The sequence below is a fragment of the Dipodomys spectabilis genome, unplaced genomic scaffold, assembly GCF_019054845.1.
Source record: "Dipodomys spectabilis isolate Male_0828 unplaced genomic scaffold, ASM1905484v1 ptg000442l, whole genome shotgun sequence".
NCBI lineage: Eukaryota > Metazoa > Chordata > Mammalia > Rodentia > Heteromyidae > Dipodomys > Dipodomys spectabilis.
In genome coordinates this window covers 999558-1019545 of record NW_024871119.1, presented here as the reverse complement: position 1 = coordinate 1019545, position 19988 = coordinate 999558, and positions in this window count along the sequence as shown.

Genomic DNA, 19988 nt, shown 5'->3' with positions numbered 1-19988 from the left:
GCTTCAGGAACCTGCTTATTATAAAATATTGAAGTAGGAAAATTTGTCTTTGTGCTATCCAGCACAGGATTTTTATCAATTTTGTTTCCTCTTTCCTCCATTTTTCTTCCTTGCATATAACAACCTACTTTATTTCTTCCCATCAATTCATGGCTTTAAGTTCTTCCACCCATAGTCTTTGAGTCTAATTTTAAGCATGTACAGAGTTAAAAAATATAATAACATGGTCAAACACCTGTAATCCTGGCTACTAGGAATATTGATATCTGAGGATTGTGGTTAAAATCCAGCCCAGCCTGAAAACTCTGTGAGATTCATCTCCAATAAACCAGCAAAAACAGAATTGGAGCTATGGTACAAGTGGTAGAGTATCAGCCTTGAATGCAAAAGTTAAGAGATAGTGCTCAGGCCATGCGTTCTAGCCCCAGTACTGGCACATGAAAATTAAAAATACTAAAATGAACAATATCCCATCCTACTATTTTCACTAAAATACTAATAAATATGACAATTGTCTGTTTTTGCTTTTGTTTATCAATATGATATATGTCATCTTTGATTCTAACAGTATATTTTTCTTCTTTACCAAGCTTGTGACATTGTCAGGAATTCAAGACTAAATGAGAATAATATTCTAAAGCAGCATGTCAGCATTTCTTGATAACTTAAGTTAATTTAAATCTGTTGAGAAAAACTACTTACTGTAGGAAAAATCAGCCAAGCAAGAATGCAAAAGACATAAGTTCAAGCCCCAGTACCCAGCACATACCACACACACACACACACACACACACACAGAGAGAGTACTTCCTAAATCCAAAGTTGTTTAAGGCACATAAGCAAATGCTAGTAAGTTACCAGTACCTATTTTGTCTTCCAATGATAAAACAAAGGTGTAGATAAACAAGGCCACTTCCAACAAACCAGATTGTTGGTGTTCAAGACCTAACTTGAGTCCGCTCTATTTGATGCAATACTGTTCAAAGGAACATTCATTCAGTGAGGAGTAAAACATTGTACATCTGTCAGAGATAGATGTTAACAGATATCCTTGACTTTTAACATTATAGGTGGTATTTGAGCCAGATGCTGGTGGCATATACCTGTAATCCTGGCTACTCAGTGTTCTAGTTTGAAGCCACCCAGGTCCAGAATGTCTGTGAGACTTTTATCTCCAATTAACCACAAATAAGCCCGAAGTAGAGTTGTGATTCAAGTGGTAGAGCAATAGTCTTGGACACAAAAGCTCAGGAACAGCACCCAGGTCCTCAGTTCAAGTGCCAGAGCTAGCAAACACATACCAAAAATGTGGTATTTGCAACCAAGGAATACATTTTAATTTGATCTCTTTTTACCAATTTAATGTCTGAGCTCTTGATCTGCAAGCCTCTTGGCCACTCTACTCCTGGAGAATAACAATTATTCAAGTGGAAAAGAAGGATCTAGAATGATTCTCCATTAGAGATGCTGATTTTGAAAGACTATGCGAAAAAAAAATACGTCAGTCTCTAAAAGAATATAGCACTCACAGTGGAACCTCTGAATTTGTTAATTGGTGGTCAGTATCTAGGCTTGAACTCAGAACCTGGGCTTTGTCCCTCAAGGCTAGCACTCTACCACTTGAGACACATCTCCACTTCTAGTCTTTTTGGCAGTCAACTGGAGTTCAAGTCCCATGGATTTTCTTATCCGAGCTGGCTTTGAATAACGATCCTCAGATCTCAGCCTCCTGAGTAACTAGGATTACAGGCTTGAGCCTGTGATGGCTAATTGAAATTTAATGGTACCTACTACCAGAAATGGTAGTTAAGACATTTACATCCACCACAAAAGTCCAAGTTAATTTCTGCTTTGGTTTCTCCAACACACTTAAGAAAAAGATCAGTAGAGATCTATCATTAAACCTTAATAGTAGAATTCAAATACTCTCTGCTTATTTTATTTTTTTTATAACTGTGAGAATACCACACAAAGGAATTACAACTACATGGGCAAGATCTTGGTTTATTTTGAGTCCTGCTAAATCCTAGATGTCCAGAGACAAATCCCAAAATACAAGTGTTACGAGGTCAGAGACAGGAGAGTTCCCTGAAATTGCATTAAAATTCATATTAACAATAATATCATTTATTTAACTACCAATCTAACAAGTACACTGAATATAATTTTTTCCAAGCCTTTCCATTTCCTAACAAATGGAGTAATGTCATTCTTTCTGATGGAGGCATAGAATTCCATTGTGTATATATACTACATTTTCTTGATCCATTCCTCTACTGAGAGGCATCTGGGTTGGTTCCATGTCTTAGCTATGGTAAATAATGCTGCAATAATAAACATAGTCGTGCTGGTAGCTTTAGTGTGGTCTTGTTTGTGATCATTTGGGTAAATGCCCAAAAGTGGGATTGCTGGGAAATAGGGGAGCTCTTTGTGGAGTCTTTTAAGGAACCTCCATATTGCTTTCCAAAGTGGCTGAACAAGTTTACACTCCCACCAACAATGTAGTAATGTTCACTTCTCTCCACATCCCCTCGAGCATCTGTTGTTATTAGAGTTCTTGATTATTGCCATTCTAACTGGGGTGAGGTTGTATCTCTATGTTGTTTTGATTTGCATTTCTTTTATGGCTAGAGAGGTTGAGCATTTCTTCATGTGTCTATTGGCAATCCTTCTTTTCTCTTCAGAGAAGTTTCTCTGTAAGTCTTTAGCCCACGTTTTTATTGTGCAGTTGTTTCTTTGGAGATTTGTTATTGGGGGATTTAATTTTTTGAGTTCCAGGTATATTTTAGATATGAGGCCCTTATCCATTGTATGGCTAGTGAAGATCTTTTGCCAATCTGTGGGGTTTATGAATCATGCTAGCTATGTGCTTGGCCATATAGAAGCTCTGCAATTTTGTGCAATCCCATTTGTTCAACCTTTCTTTGATTTGTGGTGTTTCTGGGTCTCTATTAAGAAAATTTCGCCCTGTGCCAAGGAGACCTAGGGTTTCTCCTATTCCATCCAGTAATGTTTTCAGATTGTCTACTTTGACTCCGAGGTCTTTGATCCATTTGGAGTTTATTCTGGTGCAGAATGATATATAAGAATCTAGCTTTCATTTTCTACAAGTAGTTAACCAATTTTGCCAGCACCATATACTGAAGAGGCTGTCTTTCTTCCATTCTATTTTTTGAGCTCTGTTATCGAAGATTAGTTGGCTATAGGTCTGTATGTTCATTTCTGGGTTTTCAATTCAGTTCCATTGGTCCTGAGGTCTGTTCTTGTGCCAGTACAATGCTGTTTTGATTAATATGGCTTTGTAGTAGAGTTTGAAATTTGGTATTGATATTCCTCCAGTCCTGTTCTTTCTGTTGAGGATTGTTTTTGCTATTCGGGGTCTTTTACTGTACCATATATATTTTTGGATTGCCTCTTCTAATTCCTTGAAGAATGAGGTTGGAATATTGATAGGTATTGCATTTGGAGATAGCCCTCGGAAGTATGGCCATTTTCACGATCTTGATCTTTCAAATCCAGGAGCATGGAAGTTTTTGCCACTTCCTAAGTTCTGTTTTGATTTCCTTTTTCAGGTTTTCAAAGTTTTCATCATAGATGTCCTTCACTTCTTTGGTTAAGTTAATTTCTAGGTATTTTATTTTTTGTGGGGCTAATACGAATGGAGTTGCTTTCCTAATTTCAGCCCCACTTTTCTCATTGTTGGCATACAGAAAAGCCATTTTTGAGGGTTAATTTTATACCCTGCTACTTTGCCAAAATTTTGAATCAGCTTGAGTAATTTGAGAGTGGGGTCTGTGGGATTCTTTAAATACAAGATCATGTCATGTGCAAAGAGGGAGAGTTTTACCTCTTCTTTCCCTATTTGGATCCCCTTTATGTTTGCATCTAGTCTTATTTGTAGCTAGGCATTCTAATACTAGATTGAAGAGAAGTGGAAAGAGTGGACGTCCTTGTCTCGTTCCTGAGTTAAGAGGAAATAGTTTCAGTTTTTCACCATTAATTAGAATGCTGGCTGTTGGTTTGTCATATACAGTCTTTATTGTATTGAGGAATGTTCCATGGATTCCTAATTTTTCCAGAACCTTCATCATAAAGGGGTGTTGGATCTTGTCAAATGCTTTTTCTGCATCTATTGAGATAACCATGTGGTTCTTATCCCTGCTCCTGTTGATGTGATGAATTATACTAATTGATTTCCATATATTGAACCAGCTTTGCATCCCTGAAATGAATCCTGTTTGATCTTGGTGTATGATTTTTTGGATGAATTGTTGAAGTCGATTGGCCAAAATTTTGTTGAGAAGTTTTTCATGAATGTTCATCCAAGAAATAGGTCTATGGTTCTCTTTCTTTGATAAGACCCTGCCTGGTTTTGGGATGAGAGTTATGATGACTTCATAGAATGAGTTCGGTAGTGAACTTTCTCTTTCAATTTCATTGAAGAGTTGGAGGGTTCTTAGTGTGAGCTCTGCTTTGAAGACCTTGTAGAATTCCGCAGTGAAACCATCTGGACCTGGCTTTTCTTAGATGGGAATTCTCTTATTATTGTTTATATTTCAATGCTTGATATGGGCCTGTTAAGGTGATTTAACTTACCTTGGTTTAGTTTTGGAATGTCAGTATTTGCTAGGAAAAGGTCCATTTCTGCCAAGTTCTCAATCTTATTAGCATAAAGTTTTGAGAAGTATTTTCTTATAGTGTTCTGAATCTTGGTTGTTTCTCTGGTGATGTTTCCATTCTCATCTCTGAGTTTATTTATTTGGGTGTGTTTTTTTCTTTTTCTGATAAGATTTGCTAAGGGTCTGTCAATTTTGTTAATTTTTTCGAAGAACCAATGTTTTGTTGATTCTTTCTATGGCTTTTTTTGGATTCTAATTCATTTATTTCTGATTAAATTTTAATTATTTCTTTCTGTCCATTGGGTAGGGGTTTATCCTGCTGCTCTTTTTCAAGGAAGCTCAGATGTCTCATTAAATTGTTGGTTTAAGATCTCTCCAATTTGTTGATGTAGGAACTCAGAGCTATAAACCTGCCTCTGACTACTGCCTTTGCTGTGTCCCAGAGGAGCTGGTAATTTGTGTACTCATTTTTGTTGAATATCATGAACATTTGAATTTCATTTCTAATCTCTTCCATGATGCACTCATGATTCAGCAGTGTGTTGTTCAGCCTCCATGTGTTACACGACTTTCTTTAGTGGCTTTTGGTGTTGACTCCTACTTTTAATCCCTTGTGGTCTGAGAGAATGCAAGGTATAACTTCAATGTATCTGAATTTGGACAAGTTTTCTTTGTGGCCTAAAATGTGGTCTATTTTGGAAAATATTCCATATGCTGCTGAGAAAAACGTGTATTCTGATGCTGCTGGGTGAAATCTTCAATAGATGTCTGTTAAAACTAGTTGATCTATGCAGTTGTTCAGATATGCAGGTTCTTTGTTGAGTTTTTGCCAAGTTGATCTATCTAGTGGGAATAGTGGTGTGTTAAAGTCCCCAACAATTAATGTCTTTGGATCTATGTGGGATTTGAGGGAAAGTTGGGTTTCTTGGATAAATTTGAGTGCTCCGTTGTTTGGTGAATAGATATTTAGAATTGTAATATCCTCCTGAAAGAGAGCTCCCTTAATTAGTATGTAGCGACCATCTTTATCCTTTGTAAATAATTTTAGTTTGAGGTCTATTTTTTTATATTTTTATTTTTTTATATTTTATTTTATCTTTGTGAACATACTGTACAGAGAGGTTACAATTTCATGGGCAGGAAAATGCGTACATTTCTTATCAAGCATTGCAGCTAGTTTGAGGTTCTATTTTATCTGATATTATGATTGCAACTCGTGCCTGTTTATGGGGACCGTTTGCTTGGTAGATTTTGTTCCAGCCTTTCACATTGAAATTGTGTTTGTTTTTATGGGCAAGATGTGACTACTGAAGGCAGCAGATAGAAGGTTCTTGCTTTTTAATCCAACTAGACAGTCTATGTCTCTTATTTGGAGAGTTAAGTCCGTTAATGTTGAGAGATAGAACTGAAAAGTATTTGGGAGTTCCTGCTATTTTATCCACCTTCTTGGGGGCTGTGGCAGTGGGATTCTTTCTATGGTTCTTGGATTTTCAGTTTGGATACGGTTTCTTGGCCTTTTTTGAGGTCTTGTTGGTTTTCTACGTGTAAGACATCTTTAAGAATCTTTTGTAGGGCTTGTTTGGTGGAGATATAGTGTTTCAGTTTTTCTTTGCTATGGAAGGTTTTTATTTGACCTTCATTTATGAAGGAGAGTTTAGCTGTGTACAGTTTTCTTGATTGATTGTTGTTTGTCTTAATGGCATGGCATACATCATTCCAGGCTCTTCTTGTTTTGATTGTCACTGCTGAGAAATCTGAGGTGATTCTAACTGGTTTCCCTTTATAGGTGATTGATCTTTTCTCTTTGACAGCTTTAAGGTTCTTTTCCTTGGTCTGAATTGTTCCTGTGAGGATTATAATGTGATGCTGGGTTGTCCTGTTCTGGTCTGGTCTATTTGGAGTTCTAAAAGCTTCTTGTATCTGAATAGGCTTATCCTTTTGCATGTTTGGGAAGTTCTCTGCTAGGATCCTGTTAAATAAATTTCCTAGAACACTAACTTCTCTTTCTAGGTGCTCCTCTACACCCATTATTCTCAGATTAGGCCTTCTGATGGTGTCTTCCAAATGTTGAATAGATCTATCATATTTCTTGGACTTTTCTTGGATGTTTGTATGTTCTTCCTCTATAATATCTAGGCTCTCTAAATGCCTAAAACTTCATAGGAACATAGTAAATATCATTGAATACTAGATACATGGCTTTGTCACTCTCTACTAATACGCATTTATTGGCATACTACCACCTTCCTATCCATTTATGGCTATTTTGGCCACCTCTGGGGCTTGATCTCAGTGCCTGCCAAGAATTTCATCCTGGAGTAAGAAGCCAAGTGTGACACCTGTTTTCCTTTTCTGGGAGAGTTCTGGGTGTCAGGCGTGATGGAGAACAAGTCTACAAATCTCGCTGCTATGTGATAGTATGTTTAGGTGTCCTCACAGTCAGTAAAATAAAGGGTAAATAAATGAACAAAACAACAAATACAATGAATAACCACACCAAACATGATATAGACTGAACATCTCTATGGAAGTTCAATCCTATTTTTAAAATATATACAAGGTGTATGACTGGGGCATGAATTCAGGCCTAGGAAACAGGCCTGAATTTCTGGTCTTCAAGCATACTGAGCTTCCTCTTCCCCAACAGTGCAACATAGTTACCCAGTCCCTAAGTTCAAATCCAAGGCCTTGCAGACAAAAAAATGGCACATTCCAAGCCAAGGGGATTCATTAGCATTTTTAATATTTTTTTTAAAGTTCACTTTGCCTTTATTTGAAACATTTTGATTTTATAAAATGAGAGTTTTTCCAAAAAGAGGTTTAAACTTTTACATTTCAGCATAGCACATTGGTGTTTTTGACCATCTGCCATAAAGAGTGAGAATGAAAATGAGGATATCATTTCTCCCTAGAAGGTTGGGACAGTTGATGTTATTTCTTCTTTTTTCTTTTTCTTTTTTTTTGTCGGTCGTGGGGCTTGAACTCTGGGCTTGGGTGCTGTCCCTGTGCTCTTCAGCTCAAGGCAAGCTCTCAAGCACTTGAGCCACAGCACCCACTTCCAGTTTTCCAGAGGCTTATTGGAGGTAAGAGTCTCAGACTTTCCTCCCTGGCTGGCCTTGAGTCGCCTTCCTCAAATCTCAGCCTCCTGAGTAGCTAGGATTATAGGCATGAGCCACCCATGCCCGGCAGTTGATGTTATTTCTATTTAGAGTTATTTTTATAATTATAAAATGTCTGCAATTGTGTCCTGTGAGTTTTCCTCAGTGCCTACCACGAAATAGACTAGGGGAGTCCTCATACCACCAAAGGTTGAGTTTCTGAATAAACACTCACTTCTATGAGGACAGTAAGTACTTGTAAGCATTTTGGGAAGAAACTGGATTATAAAATGAAAAACAAAAACATTGGTACTAAGATGTAGCTCAGCAGTGGAATAGTTGCCTAAAGAACATAAGACCCTGGAAGAAAAGTTTCCTAAAGCTTAGAATGTTACAATTTTGTATGAACAAACTTCTTTCCTTTTTTTTTTTTTTTTTTTTGTCGGTGGTGGGGCTTGAACTCTGGGATTGGCATTATCCCTGTGCTCTTCAGCTCTTTGCGAGAACTTTACAGCGTGAGCCACATTGCCACTTCTGGTTTTCTAGAGGTTTATTGGAAGTAAGAGTCTCCTGGACTTTCCTACCCAGGCTTGCCTTGAACCGCCATCCTCAGATCTCAGTCTCCTGAGTAACTAGGATTTTAGGTGTGAGCCACTGACGCCTGGTGCGTGAACAAACATTTTAAGATTGATTCTAAAGAAAGAAACTTCGAACATACTTTTGTACAAATAATTTATTGGAGGTAAGAGTCTCCATTAGTGCCATGGTTAAGGCACTAATTCAGAAGTATTTTTTCATTGGCTAGTTTCTTAGTTTATTTATATATATATATACATTATTAATTTATATATACACATTATTAAAAACATAGCTTTGAAGTGTACCTAAGAACATATGTGCTCATGTAAAATCATACAAATGCACAAGCTTGATATTTTTTTCAGTTTGTTGGTACCATAAATTAGGTGGGATTTGTGTACTGTTGTTTTGTTCTCTGTTTTTGGAGGATTTCTCTCCCCTTTATCCCCCTACCCTCCTCTCCCCGCACTTGAACTCAGCTTGCTCTTTCTTGGCTTGGTTGTTTGTAGCTGATTTTCTACCACTTCAGCCATACCTGTAGACTGGCTTTTTGCCAGTTAATTGGAGATGTCATCTCTCAGGCTTTTCTGCCTGGATTGGCTTTGAAACTTCGTCTTCTAGTTCTCACCTCCTGAGTAGTTGGGATTACAGATGTGAGCCATTGGGGTGCCTAGGGATAAATTAATTTGGTTGATGTATTCTTTCTGTTTTTCTAAGCATGGGATGATCTACTATAGTATTTCAATGAATGTCTTGGGTCTGAAGTAAGATATATAATACATATGCAAATCTCTACAGTTCTATTGAGATGTAATCAATTTAATACATGTTATAAGTGTAATAATAGTCAATAAAATAATGAATGAATAATACAAAAAATAAAATAAATACACTCAAAGAAAATTACAATAAACATAAGTATGTAGATATTAATCATTATTTCAAATGTGGATGAATATTACATTAACAGGGCTGGGGATTGAATTCAGACTTAGGGAACAGGCCTGAATTGCTTGTCTTCCAAGAGGGTGAGTTTCCCCATCCCCACCACCCCCAGTGAATTAGAGTTACCCAGACTCTGAGTTCAATTCCCAGGCCTGGCAGAAAAAAAGGGCACGAATTCCAAGCCAGGGAGCTTCATTAGTATTGTATGTATGCATATATGTATGTATGTATGTATATACACACACACACACACACACACACACACACACACACACACACACACACACACACATATATATATATATATATATATATCATGGGACTTGAACTCTGGCCTTGAGACCTGTCCTTGTGCTCTTCATCTCAAGGTGAGCGCTATAATGCTTGAGCCACAGCACCACTTCTGGTTTTCTAGTGGTTTATTGGAGATAAGTGTCTCACAGACTTTCCTGCCCGAGGGCTTTGAACTGTGATGTTCAGATCTCAGCGTCCTGAATTGCTAAGGTTACAGGCGTGAACCATAGCCGGTGCCAGGCTATTTTAAATATTTTTAAATTATTTATTTATTTATTTATTTTTATTTTTTGCTCAGCATGAGGCTTGAACTGATATCATGGCAACTCTGCCTCAGCTAACATCACCCTAGGCTGGGATGGTGCAGCCTCTGGACACACAGCCCATCCTGGGATACTAGGCCTCGGGGGCTGACAGGAAAACAAAATAAAAATGGCACCAAAAAAACCAGGAGCCACCCACAGATGGCAGTTTCTTGGTTTTCCTTCCTTGCATGGTGACCATCCTGGGTCCAAATAACACTGCTGCAACCTGTAGGTCATCTGGCATTGCTGAAGGCTGGCAGGCTGTCAGCTAAGCCATAGGCCAACCTGCACACCTAGGCCCTGAGTTTGAATCCCAGTCATGCTACTTACAAAGGGCTGGAGAGCCTAAGAAACTATTGCCTGTCAATAGGAACACCAGAGAAATGTGATCATTGTCATGGTTGGATGAGTAGTTCATCAATCAGTCTAGTATAAATTTAGACCCAATAATCACAGAACACAGATTGATTTTAATTCATAGTTTATTATGCATTAAAAGAATACTATTCATTAAATGGAGTCCTCACTAAAGACCTGAGAATCTGTATGAACATAGTATATGTCATTTAATTCCACATAGACATCACTGGCAGTATCAAAATATCTAAATATATATTTATCTGTATACCATCATCTGCATAGAAAGGTACTGCTATTTTAGCCAAACCTGTGGCTCCATCCTAGGTCCTGGGATCCATTTGGCAGCTGAATGGGCTAGAGGCTGCCATGCTGACACTCACCCATTCATGAATTGGGACTTCTTGGCCCTCAGTTCAGGTACCAGCATTGCCAAAAATTTCATCTCGGAGTAAGATTCCAAGTGAGACACCTGTTTTCCATTTCTGTGTAAATGCTGGGTGTCAGGTATGGTGTACATAATATGTGTGCAAAGCTACATGTTACGGAATAGATTGGAATAAATGTAATAAATGATATAGGTGTACTCACAGTCCATAAAATAAAGGTTAATTCAATCAATCAATAATAATATATCACTCCAACAAACACGATACAGACTGAATATATAGATGTAAATATAAATCACATATTTAAAATGTCTATAAATGTTACATTTTTCTGGCTGGTGCTTGAATTCAGGCCTAGGAAAGAGTTGAGAAGTTCATGCATGATTCACATAGGAAATGATAGGCAAGACCTCTGGCACAACAATTATTTTTCATTAAGACTTCACGAAATGTGACAATAATAATTACATTCAGGAAATCGAGGCATTGGGAAAGATCCAAGAATTGGTAGTCACATGGCAGATAGAATTCCAACAAAGCTTGCCACATCTTCTCTATACAAGTAGGTATTTATTAGCATACTAGCTTCAGCTTTTGAATGGATGAATATGGTGCACAAACCCCACCCCGGAGCTCAATATCAGGTCCTGGGTAGGGCCTAGATACTTAATAGCTCAAAAGATGGTATGCTCATATGGACCCATTAGAAAGATAGGCCTGCTAGGCCTGGAGTTCAACTCCCAGCAATGCCAAAAGGTTCATCCTGATGTGAGAAACTAATCCTTACAGCTGTTTTCCTGTCCTGTGAAAGTCCTGGGCCTCATCAAGGATGGAGAATGCTATATAAGCAATTCCATAGCCATGGGAATAGGTTGTCATCCATGGCAGCACAGATATACATGCCACCATACTCAATAAAATACAAAATACATCCATGAATAAAACTCAAAATTAAAAAATAGCTACATTGAAAGCAAGATGCATACCACACCTGTATATAAATAAAGATACTATGTTTAAAAGAGGTAGGCTTCATATTTTGTCCACTGCTGGGGCTTCAAATCAGGCCCTGGACCAGGCCTCACATTCTAGTCTTCAGGGATGATGAGCTTCCCCTTCCCCCACAGTGCAACGGGGTTACCCAGATCTGAGTTCAAATCCCAAGCCTGACAAAAGATTCATCCTGATGTCAGAAGCCAGTCTTTACCCCTGTTTTCCTCTCCTATGGAAGTCCTGGGTCTCAGCTAGGATGGAGAATGAAAGCATAGGCAACCCTATAACCATGGGAACAGGTCATCATACATGTCAGCAGAGTTATACCTGTCACCATACTCAGTAAAAAACACAATACCTCCATGTATTAGACACAAAATAAGGAGAAGGATTGCACCGAACGTAAGATGCTATCCACACATATATGTCAACACATATCCTATGTTTCAATTATGAATTTATGCCTGTTTATTACTTAGCTCCTTAGTTACTCACAGGCCGGTGCCCTCACCTTGACTCTTTCGCCAATTGGGCCTGCTAGGCGCTCAGTTCAAATCCCAACACTGCCAAAACATGAATCCTGATGTGATAAGCCCATTGATCCACCTGTTTTCCTGTCCGGAGAATGTCCTGAGTCTCAGCTAGGATGGAGAAGGTGTAGGAAACTCTATAAATATGGGAATAGGTTGCCATCCATGTCAGCACAGTTATATCTGTCATCATATGCAATAAAATACAAAATGCATCCCTGAATAAGACACACAATAAAAAGAATAACTACACTGAAAACATGATGCATTCCACACATGTATGTGAATAGAGTTCCTATGTGTAACATAGGTGGGCATATGATTTTTGCCTGAGCTGGGGCTTCAATTCAGGCCCTGGTACCAGGCCTGACTTTGTAGTCTTCAATGATAATGAGCTTCTCCTTCCTCCACAGTGCAACAGAATTCCCCAGACCTGAATTCATATCCCAGCTCTGGCAGTAAAATTCTTAGCTAGGGTGCTTCATTCATCATTTTTCAATTTTTTAATATTTTTTTGCCAGACTTGGGGCTTGAACTCAAGTTGTGGCAACTCTGCCTCAGGTCTGATCATCCTAGGCTGCAGCCTCTGGACCCACAGCCCATTCTCGGATCCTAGGACCCCAGGGTTTGTAGGAAAAAATAAAAAGCTGGAGGAGAAAAAAGCGGCGGGAAGTTCCACCTGGCGCTTTTAGGTTTATTTTCATTTGAATGTTGACCATGGTGAGACCGAACCCGGTGGACTGCAGATTGAAGGTGACCTGGTGTGGCTGAAGGCCTGCTGGCTATCGGGGGAGCCACAGGACGACCGGGCAACGGAGGCCCCGATGTCGAATCCTGGTCAGCCATCCTACATTGAGGGAATGGCAGGAGTTCCTGAGATACTCAATTCCTGACCTAGGAAGAGCCGTGAAATGTGATCAATCTCTTCCTTGAATGAGTAGTTCCTGAAGATTCGAGTAGGAAATGATAGTCAAGACTCATGGGATATCGATTATTTTTAGTGAAGAATTGATGAAGCGTGACCATAATCATCACAGTCATTAAATAGAGGCATTGGGGAAGATCCAAGAATCTGTAGTCACAGGGTAGATTGGATTCCATCATAGGTCACCATCTCTCCTACTCTATACAGATAGGTACTTATTTGCTTACTACCTTCAGCTTATGAATGGATGACTATTGTGCTTCCCCTGCCTTACCCCTGGGACTCGATCTCAGGTCCTGGGAATGGCTTAGCTCCTTAGTGGCTCACAGGCTGGTGTGCTTACCCATTTGCCTATTGGGCCTGCTAGGTGCTAAGTTCAGATCCCAGCAGTGCCAAAATATTCATCCTGTCAGAAGCCAGACGTTGCACCTGTTTTCCTTTCCTGTGTGAGTCCTGGGTTTCAGCTAGGATGGAGAATGCATAGGCCACCCTGTGGCCATGGGAAAAGGTTGTCATCCATGTCAGCCCAGTTACACCTGTCATATATACTCAAGAACATACATAATACATCCATGAATGGCATGCAACATAGAGAGGATAACTACGCTCAATTCATGAGGCAGTCCACACACGGATGTGAATATACATCCCATGATTCAATGATGCATTGAGGACTCTTGTGGCCTCCCTGGGGCTTGATCTCAGCTCCTGGGAACAGCCCAGCTCCTTAGTGGCTCACAGGCTGGCTTGTTCATGTGTACCCATTGGGCAGTTGGGCCTCCTAGGCCCCGAGTTCGAATCATAGCACTTCCAAAAATTCACCCTGATGTGAGAAACCATTCGGTGCACCTGTCCTTCTGTGCTGTGCAAGTTCTGGGTCGCAGCTAGGATGGAAAATGCATAGGCAACTCTATACTAATGAGAATAGCTTGTTATCCAGTTCACCACAGTTATATCTGTCATCCTATACTCAAGAAAATACACAATACATCAATGAGTAAGACACCAGATAAAGATAATGACTACACCGAACCCAAGATTGCCGCCCACCCATGTATGGAACTAGAGATCCTCTGTTTAAATTCTGAATTTATGACTACTATAGTGCCCACCGGGGCTTGATCTCAGGTCCCAGGAAAGACCTAGATGCTTAGTGGCTCATGTGCTGGTGTGCTCACCATGATTCATCCACCACTTGAGCCTGCTAGGCCTTGAGTTCAAATCCCAGCACTACCAAAAGATTCATCCTGATATGAGAAGCCAATGGTTGCACCTGTTTTCCTATGCTATGAAAGTCCTGGGTCTCAACTAGAATGGAGTATGTCATATAGGCAACTCTATACTTGTGGGAATTGGTTGCTAGCCATGTCAGGATAGTTATAACTGTTATCACACTTAGTAAAATACATATTGCATCCATGAATAAGACACGAAATCAAGAGAATGAGTACACTGAATGCAAGATGCCGCCCACCCATGTATGGAAATATAGCTCCTGTCTTTAAATTATGAATTCATGAGTATATTGATGCCCGCGGGGCATGAGCTCAGGTCCTGTGAATGGCCTAGCACCTTAGTGGCTCACAGGCTGGTGTGCTCACCTTGACCCATTCCCCAATTCTGCTTGCTAAGCTCTGAGTTCAAACCCCAGCAGAGCCAAGAGATTCATCCTGATGTGAGAAACCAATGGATCCACATGATTTTCTGTCCTGTGAAGGTCCTGGGCCTCATCGAGGATGGAGAATGCTATATAGGCAACTCTATAGCCATGGGAATAGGTTGTCATCCATAGCAGCACAGATATACCTGCCACCATACTCAATAAAATACAAAATACATCCATGAATCAGACTCAAAATTAAAAGCAAGATGCATACCACACCTGTACGTAAATAGAGATCCTATGTTTAAAAGAGGTAGGCTTGTTATTTTGTCCAGTGCTGGGGCTTCAAATCAGCCCCTGGACCAGGCCTGACATTCTAGTCTTCAGGGATAATGAGCTTCCCCTTCCCCCACAGGGCAACGGGGTTACCCAGATCTGAGTTCAAATCCCAGACCTGACAAAAGATTCATCCTGATGTCAGAAGCCAGTTATTGTGCCTGATTTCCTCTAATGTGGAAGCCCTGGGTCTCAGCTAGGATGGAGAATGAAAGCATAGGCAATCCTATAACCATGGGAACAGGTTGTCATCCATATCAGTACAGTTGTATCTGTCACCATACTCAGTAAAATTCACAATACCATCATGAATTAGACACAAATTAAGGAGAAGAAATGCACCGAATGCAAGATGCTTCCCACACATATATGTCAATACAGATCCTATGTTTCAAGTATGAATTTATGCCTATCCTGGCCCTCCCTGGGGCTCATTGTCAGGTCCTAGGAACGGCCTAGCTCCTCAATTGCTCACATGCTGGTGTCCTCACCTTGACTCTTTCACCAATTGGGCCTGCTAGGCTCTCAGTTCAAATCCCAACACTGCCAAAAGCAGAATCCTGATGTGAAAACCTATAGGTCCACCTGTTTTCCTGTCCTGTGAAAGTCCTTAGTTTCAGCTGGCATGGAGAAGACATAGGCAACTCCATGGACATGGGAATAGGTTGTCATCCATGTCAGCACAGTTATATCTGTCATCATACTCAATAAAATACAAAATGCATCCCTGGCTAAGATACACAATTAAAAAAACTATGATGCATTCCACACATGTATGTAAATAGAGACCCGATGTGTAAAATAGTTGGGCATATGATTTTTGGCAGTGCTAGGGCTTCAATTCAGGCCCTGGGACCAGTTCTGACCTTGTAGTCTCCAAAGATGGTTAGCTTCCCCTTCCCCAACAGTGCAACAGAGTTACCCAGACCTGAGTTCAAATCTCAGCTCTGGCAGTAAAATGGTGCGAATTCTGCACTAGGATGCTTCATTCGTGTGTGTGTGTGTGTGTGTGTGTGTGTGTGTGTGTGTATATATACACATTCATATATATATATGAATGTGTATATATATATACACACACATTCATATATATATATATATATGCCTTACCTCTGACCATCCTATGCTGTGGCCTCTGGACCTACAGCCCATCCTCGAATCCTAGGACCCCAGGGCTTGCAGGAAAAAAGAAAGCTGTGAGGGCAAAAAAAGTGGTGGGAAGTTCCACCTGGTGCTTTTACGTTCATTTTCCTTTGTACGGTGACCATGGTGCATCTGAACCCGGCGACCTATAGAGTGAAGGTTACCTGGAGTGGCTGAAGGCCTGCAGCTGTTGGGGAAGCCCCAGGCCATCCAGGCAAAAAGGCCCAGAGGTCGAATCCCGGTCATCTCCCCTACATTGAGGGATTGGCGTGAGATCCTGAGATACTTGTTTCCAGATCTAGGAAGAGTTGTGGAATGTGATCAATCTCATCCTTGAATGAGTAGTTCTTGCAGGATGTGAGTGGGAAATGATAGGCAAGATTCCTGAGGTATCGATTATTTTTAATGAAGAATTGATGAAGCGTGATCATAATCAACACAGTCATGAAATGGAGGCATCGGGAAAGATCCAAGAATCAATACTCACAACGTAGAGTGGATTCCATCACAGGTCGCCATCTCTCTGACTCTAAACAAATATGCACACTATCTTCAGCTTATGAATGGATGACTATTGTGCTCTCCACCTGCCCTACCCCCAGGGCTCAATCTCAGGTCCTGGGAACAGCCTAGTTCCTTAGATGCTCACATCATGGTGTCCTCACCTTGACCCTTTCTCCAATTGAGCCTGCTAGGCTCTGAGTTCAAATCCCAACACTGCCAAAATAGGAATGTAGGTGTGAGAATCCTATCCGTCCACCTGTTTCCTGTCTGTGAGAGTTCTGGGTCTCAGCTAGGATGGAGAAGGCTTAAGCAACTCTATAGACATGGGAATAGATTGTCATCCATGCTAGCACAGTTATATCTGTCATCATGCTCAATAAAAAAAATGCATCCATGACTAAGACACACAATAAAAAGAATAATTGTACTGAACAAATGTATGTGACTAGAGATCCTATGTTTAAAATAGATAGGCATATGATTTTTGCCAGTGCTGGGGCTTCAATTTAGTCCCTGGGAGCAGGCCTGACCTTGTAGTCTTCAAGGATGGTAAGCTTCCCCTTCCCCACAGTGCTATAGTGTTACCTAGACCTGAGTTGGAATCTGAGCTGTGGCAGAAAAATGGTGCAAATTCTGAACTAGGGTGCTTTATTAGTTTTTAGGTTTTTTTTTTTTTTTTTTTTTTTTGCTAATCAAAGGATTTGAACTCACTTCATGGCAACCCTGCCTCAGCTTTGATCACTTTAGGCTGGTGAGCTGCTACAGGCCCATAGTCGACCCTATGATCCTAGGCCCTGAAGCCTTGCAGGAGTAAAAAAAAAAAAAAACCCACACAGAAAAATAGCCACAGGATGGATTTTTTACATTTTCTTCCATTGCATGGTGACCAACCTGGATCCAAATTACATGGCTACAAAGGGTACTTCACTTTGCATTGGCCGCGGCTAGCAGACTATTGGGGAAGCCACAGGCCTGTATGTCATCATAAGCCCTGATTTTGAATCCTGGTCCTGATACCTACCAATGGGGGAACATCCCAAGAGACTCGTTCCTATGCATGGAAATAACTATGGGATGTGAGCAAACTTATGATTAAATGAGAAGTTTCTGCGGGTATCATTCTAGTCTAAAATTATATGCAATGATCCTAGGATGTTGATTGATTTTAATGAATGGTTTATTAAGCATGAAACAATACTATTCCTTCAATGGAGTCATAATAAATACCTAAGAGTTGGTAAGAATGTAGTTGATGTCATTGAATCCTAGGTAGATGACTCTGGAATTCTAGACAAATATATATTTATTGATATATACCACCTGCCTATCCATGTACGGCTATTTTGTCCACCCCTGCGGCTCAATCTCAGGGTCTGGGAACTGACTGGCAGCTTCCTGGGCTAGAGGTTGCCGTGTTGACACACCCATTCATGAATTGGGTCTGTTAGGCCTTGAGTTCAGATCCCAGAACTGCAAACAATTGGATCATGGAGTAAGAAGCCGAGTGTGACACCTGTTTTCCTTTTCTCTGAGAGTCCTTGGTGTCAGACATGATGGAGAACACGTCTACAAATTTAGATACTATGTGATGGGATGTCATCAATATAATAAATGGAATGTGTGTCATCACAGTCAATAAATGGTAAATAAATGAATAAAACAAAAATACAATCAATAACCACAATATGGACTGAACATCTATATGTAAGTACAAAGCCTATCTTTATAATGTATATAAACAGTATGTTTTCCAGGGCTGGGGCTTGAATTCAGGCCTAGGGACCAGGCCCGACTTTCTTGTCTTCAAACATGGTGAGCTTCCCCTTTATCCACAGTGCTGCAGAGTTTCCCAGATCCTGAGCTCAAATCCAAATTAGAAAAGATGGCGAGAATTGCAAGCCAGGGACTAAATTTGTGTGTGGGGGGGAGGGGTTTTTGTTTTGTTTTGTTTTGTAAAGCAAGGTCTTAAACTCAGATCATGGCACTCTGCCTCAGCTTCTATCACCCTAGGCTGTGGTGCAGCCACTGGAGCCACAGCCGATCCTGGGATCCTAGACCGCCAGACCTTGTGCTGGGAAAAAATATGCACAGAAAAAAAGTGGCAGAGCTGGGCGCCGATGGCTCACACCTGTAATCCTAGCTACTCAGGAGGCTGAGATCTGAGTATCTTGGGTCAAAGCCAGGAAAGTCCATGATACACTTGTCTCCAAGAAACCCCTAGAAAACTGGAAGTGGCGCTGTGACTCAAGCAGTAGAGTGCTTGCCTTTAGCTGAAGACCACAGGCACAGCGCCCAGGCCCAGAGTTCAAGCCCTATGACTGACGCCACCCCCCCAAAAAAAGTGGTAGGATTGCGTTTTTACATTTTATTCCTTTGCACTGTGACCATTTGGGTCTGAATGACACGGCTCCAAAGGGTACTTCACCTTGCATTGCTGAAGGATGGTGGGCTATTGGGGAAGCCATAGTCTCGCATGGCAATGTAGGCCTAGTGTTGAATCCCAGTAATGACACTTCCAGATGGCGGACATCCTAAGAGACTTGTTCCCATATTTATTCACATATTTATTGATATATACCTCCTGCCTATCCATGTATGGCTATTTTGTCCACCTCTGCGGCTCAATCTCAGGGTCTGTGAACTGACTGGCAGCTTCCTTGGCTAGAGGTTGCTGTGTTGACACACCCATTCATGAATTGGGTCTGCTAGGCCCTAAGTTCAGATCCCAGAACTGCAAACAATTGGATCATGGAGTAAGAAGCCGAGTGTGACACCTGTTTTCCTTTTCTCTGAGAGTCCTTGGTGTCAGACATGATGGAGAACACGTCTACAAATTTAGATACTATGTGATGGGATGTCATCAATATAATAAATGGAATGTGTGTCATCACAGTCAATAAATGGTAAATAAATGAATAAAACATAAATACAATCAATAACCACAATATGGACTGAATATCTATATGTAAGTAGAAATCCTATCTTTATAATGTATATAAACAGTATGTTTATATAGTAATAATGATGGAATGTTATCAATGGCACGGTTGAATGAGCTGATCGTGACTACTACTCGTATAAAATTAGACAGCATGATTTCAGTAGACTGATTTTATTTAATATGAAGCATTAAAAGAATACTATTTCTTAGAGAGACACAATAATTTCAGGACACTGATTTACTTAATAGTTTTTTAAGGATGAAAACAATAACATTAATTACATGGAGGCATAATAAATACACAAGAATTGGTAGGAATATAGTCTACATAACTGAATAATGTGTAGACATGTCTGGCACTCTATAAAGATATATATTTATTAGCATACTACCATCTGGGTGTTTCTCTGTTCTTATTTTGTCAAAC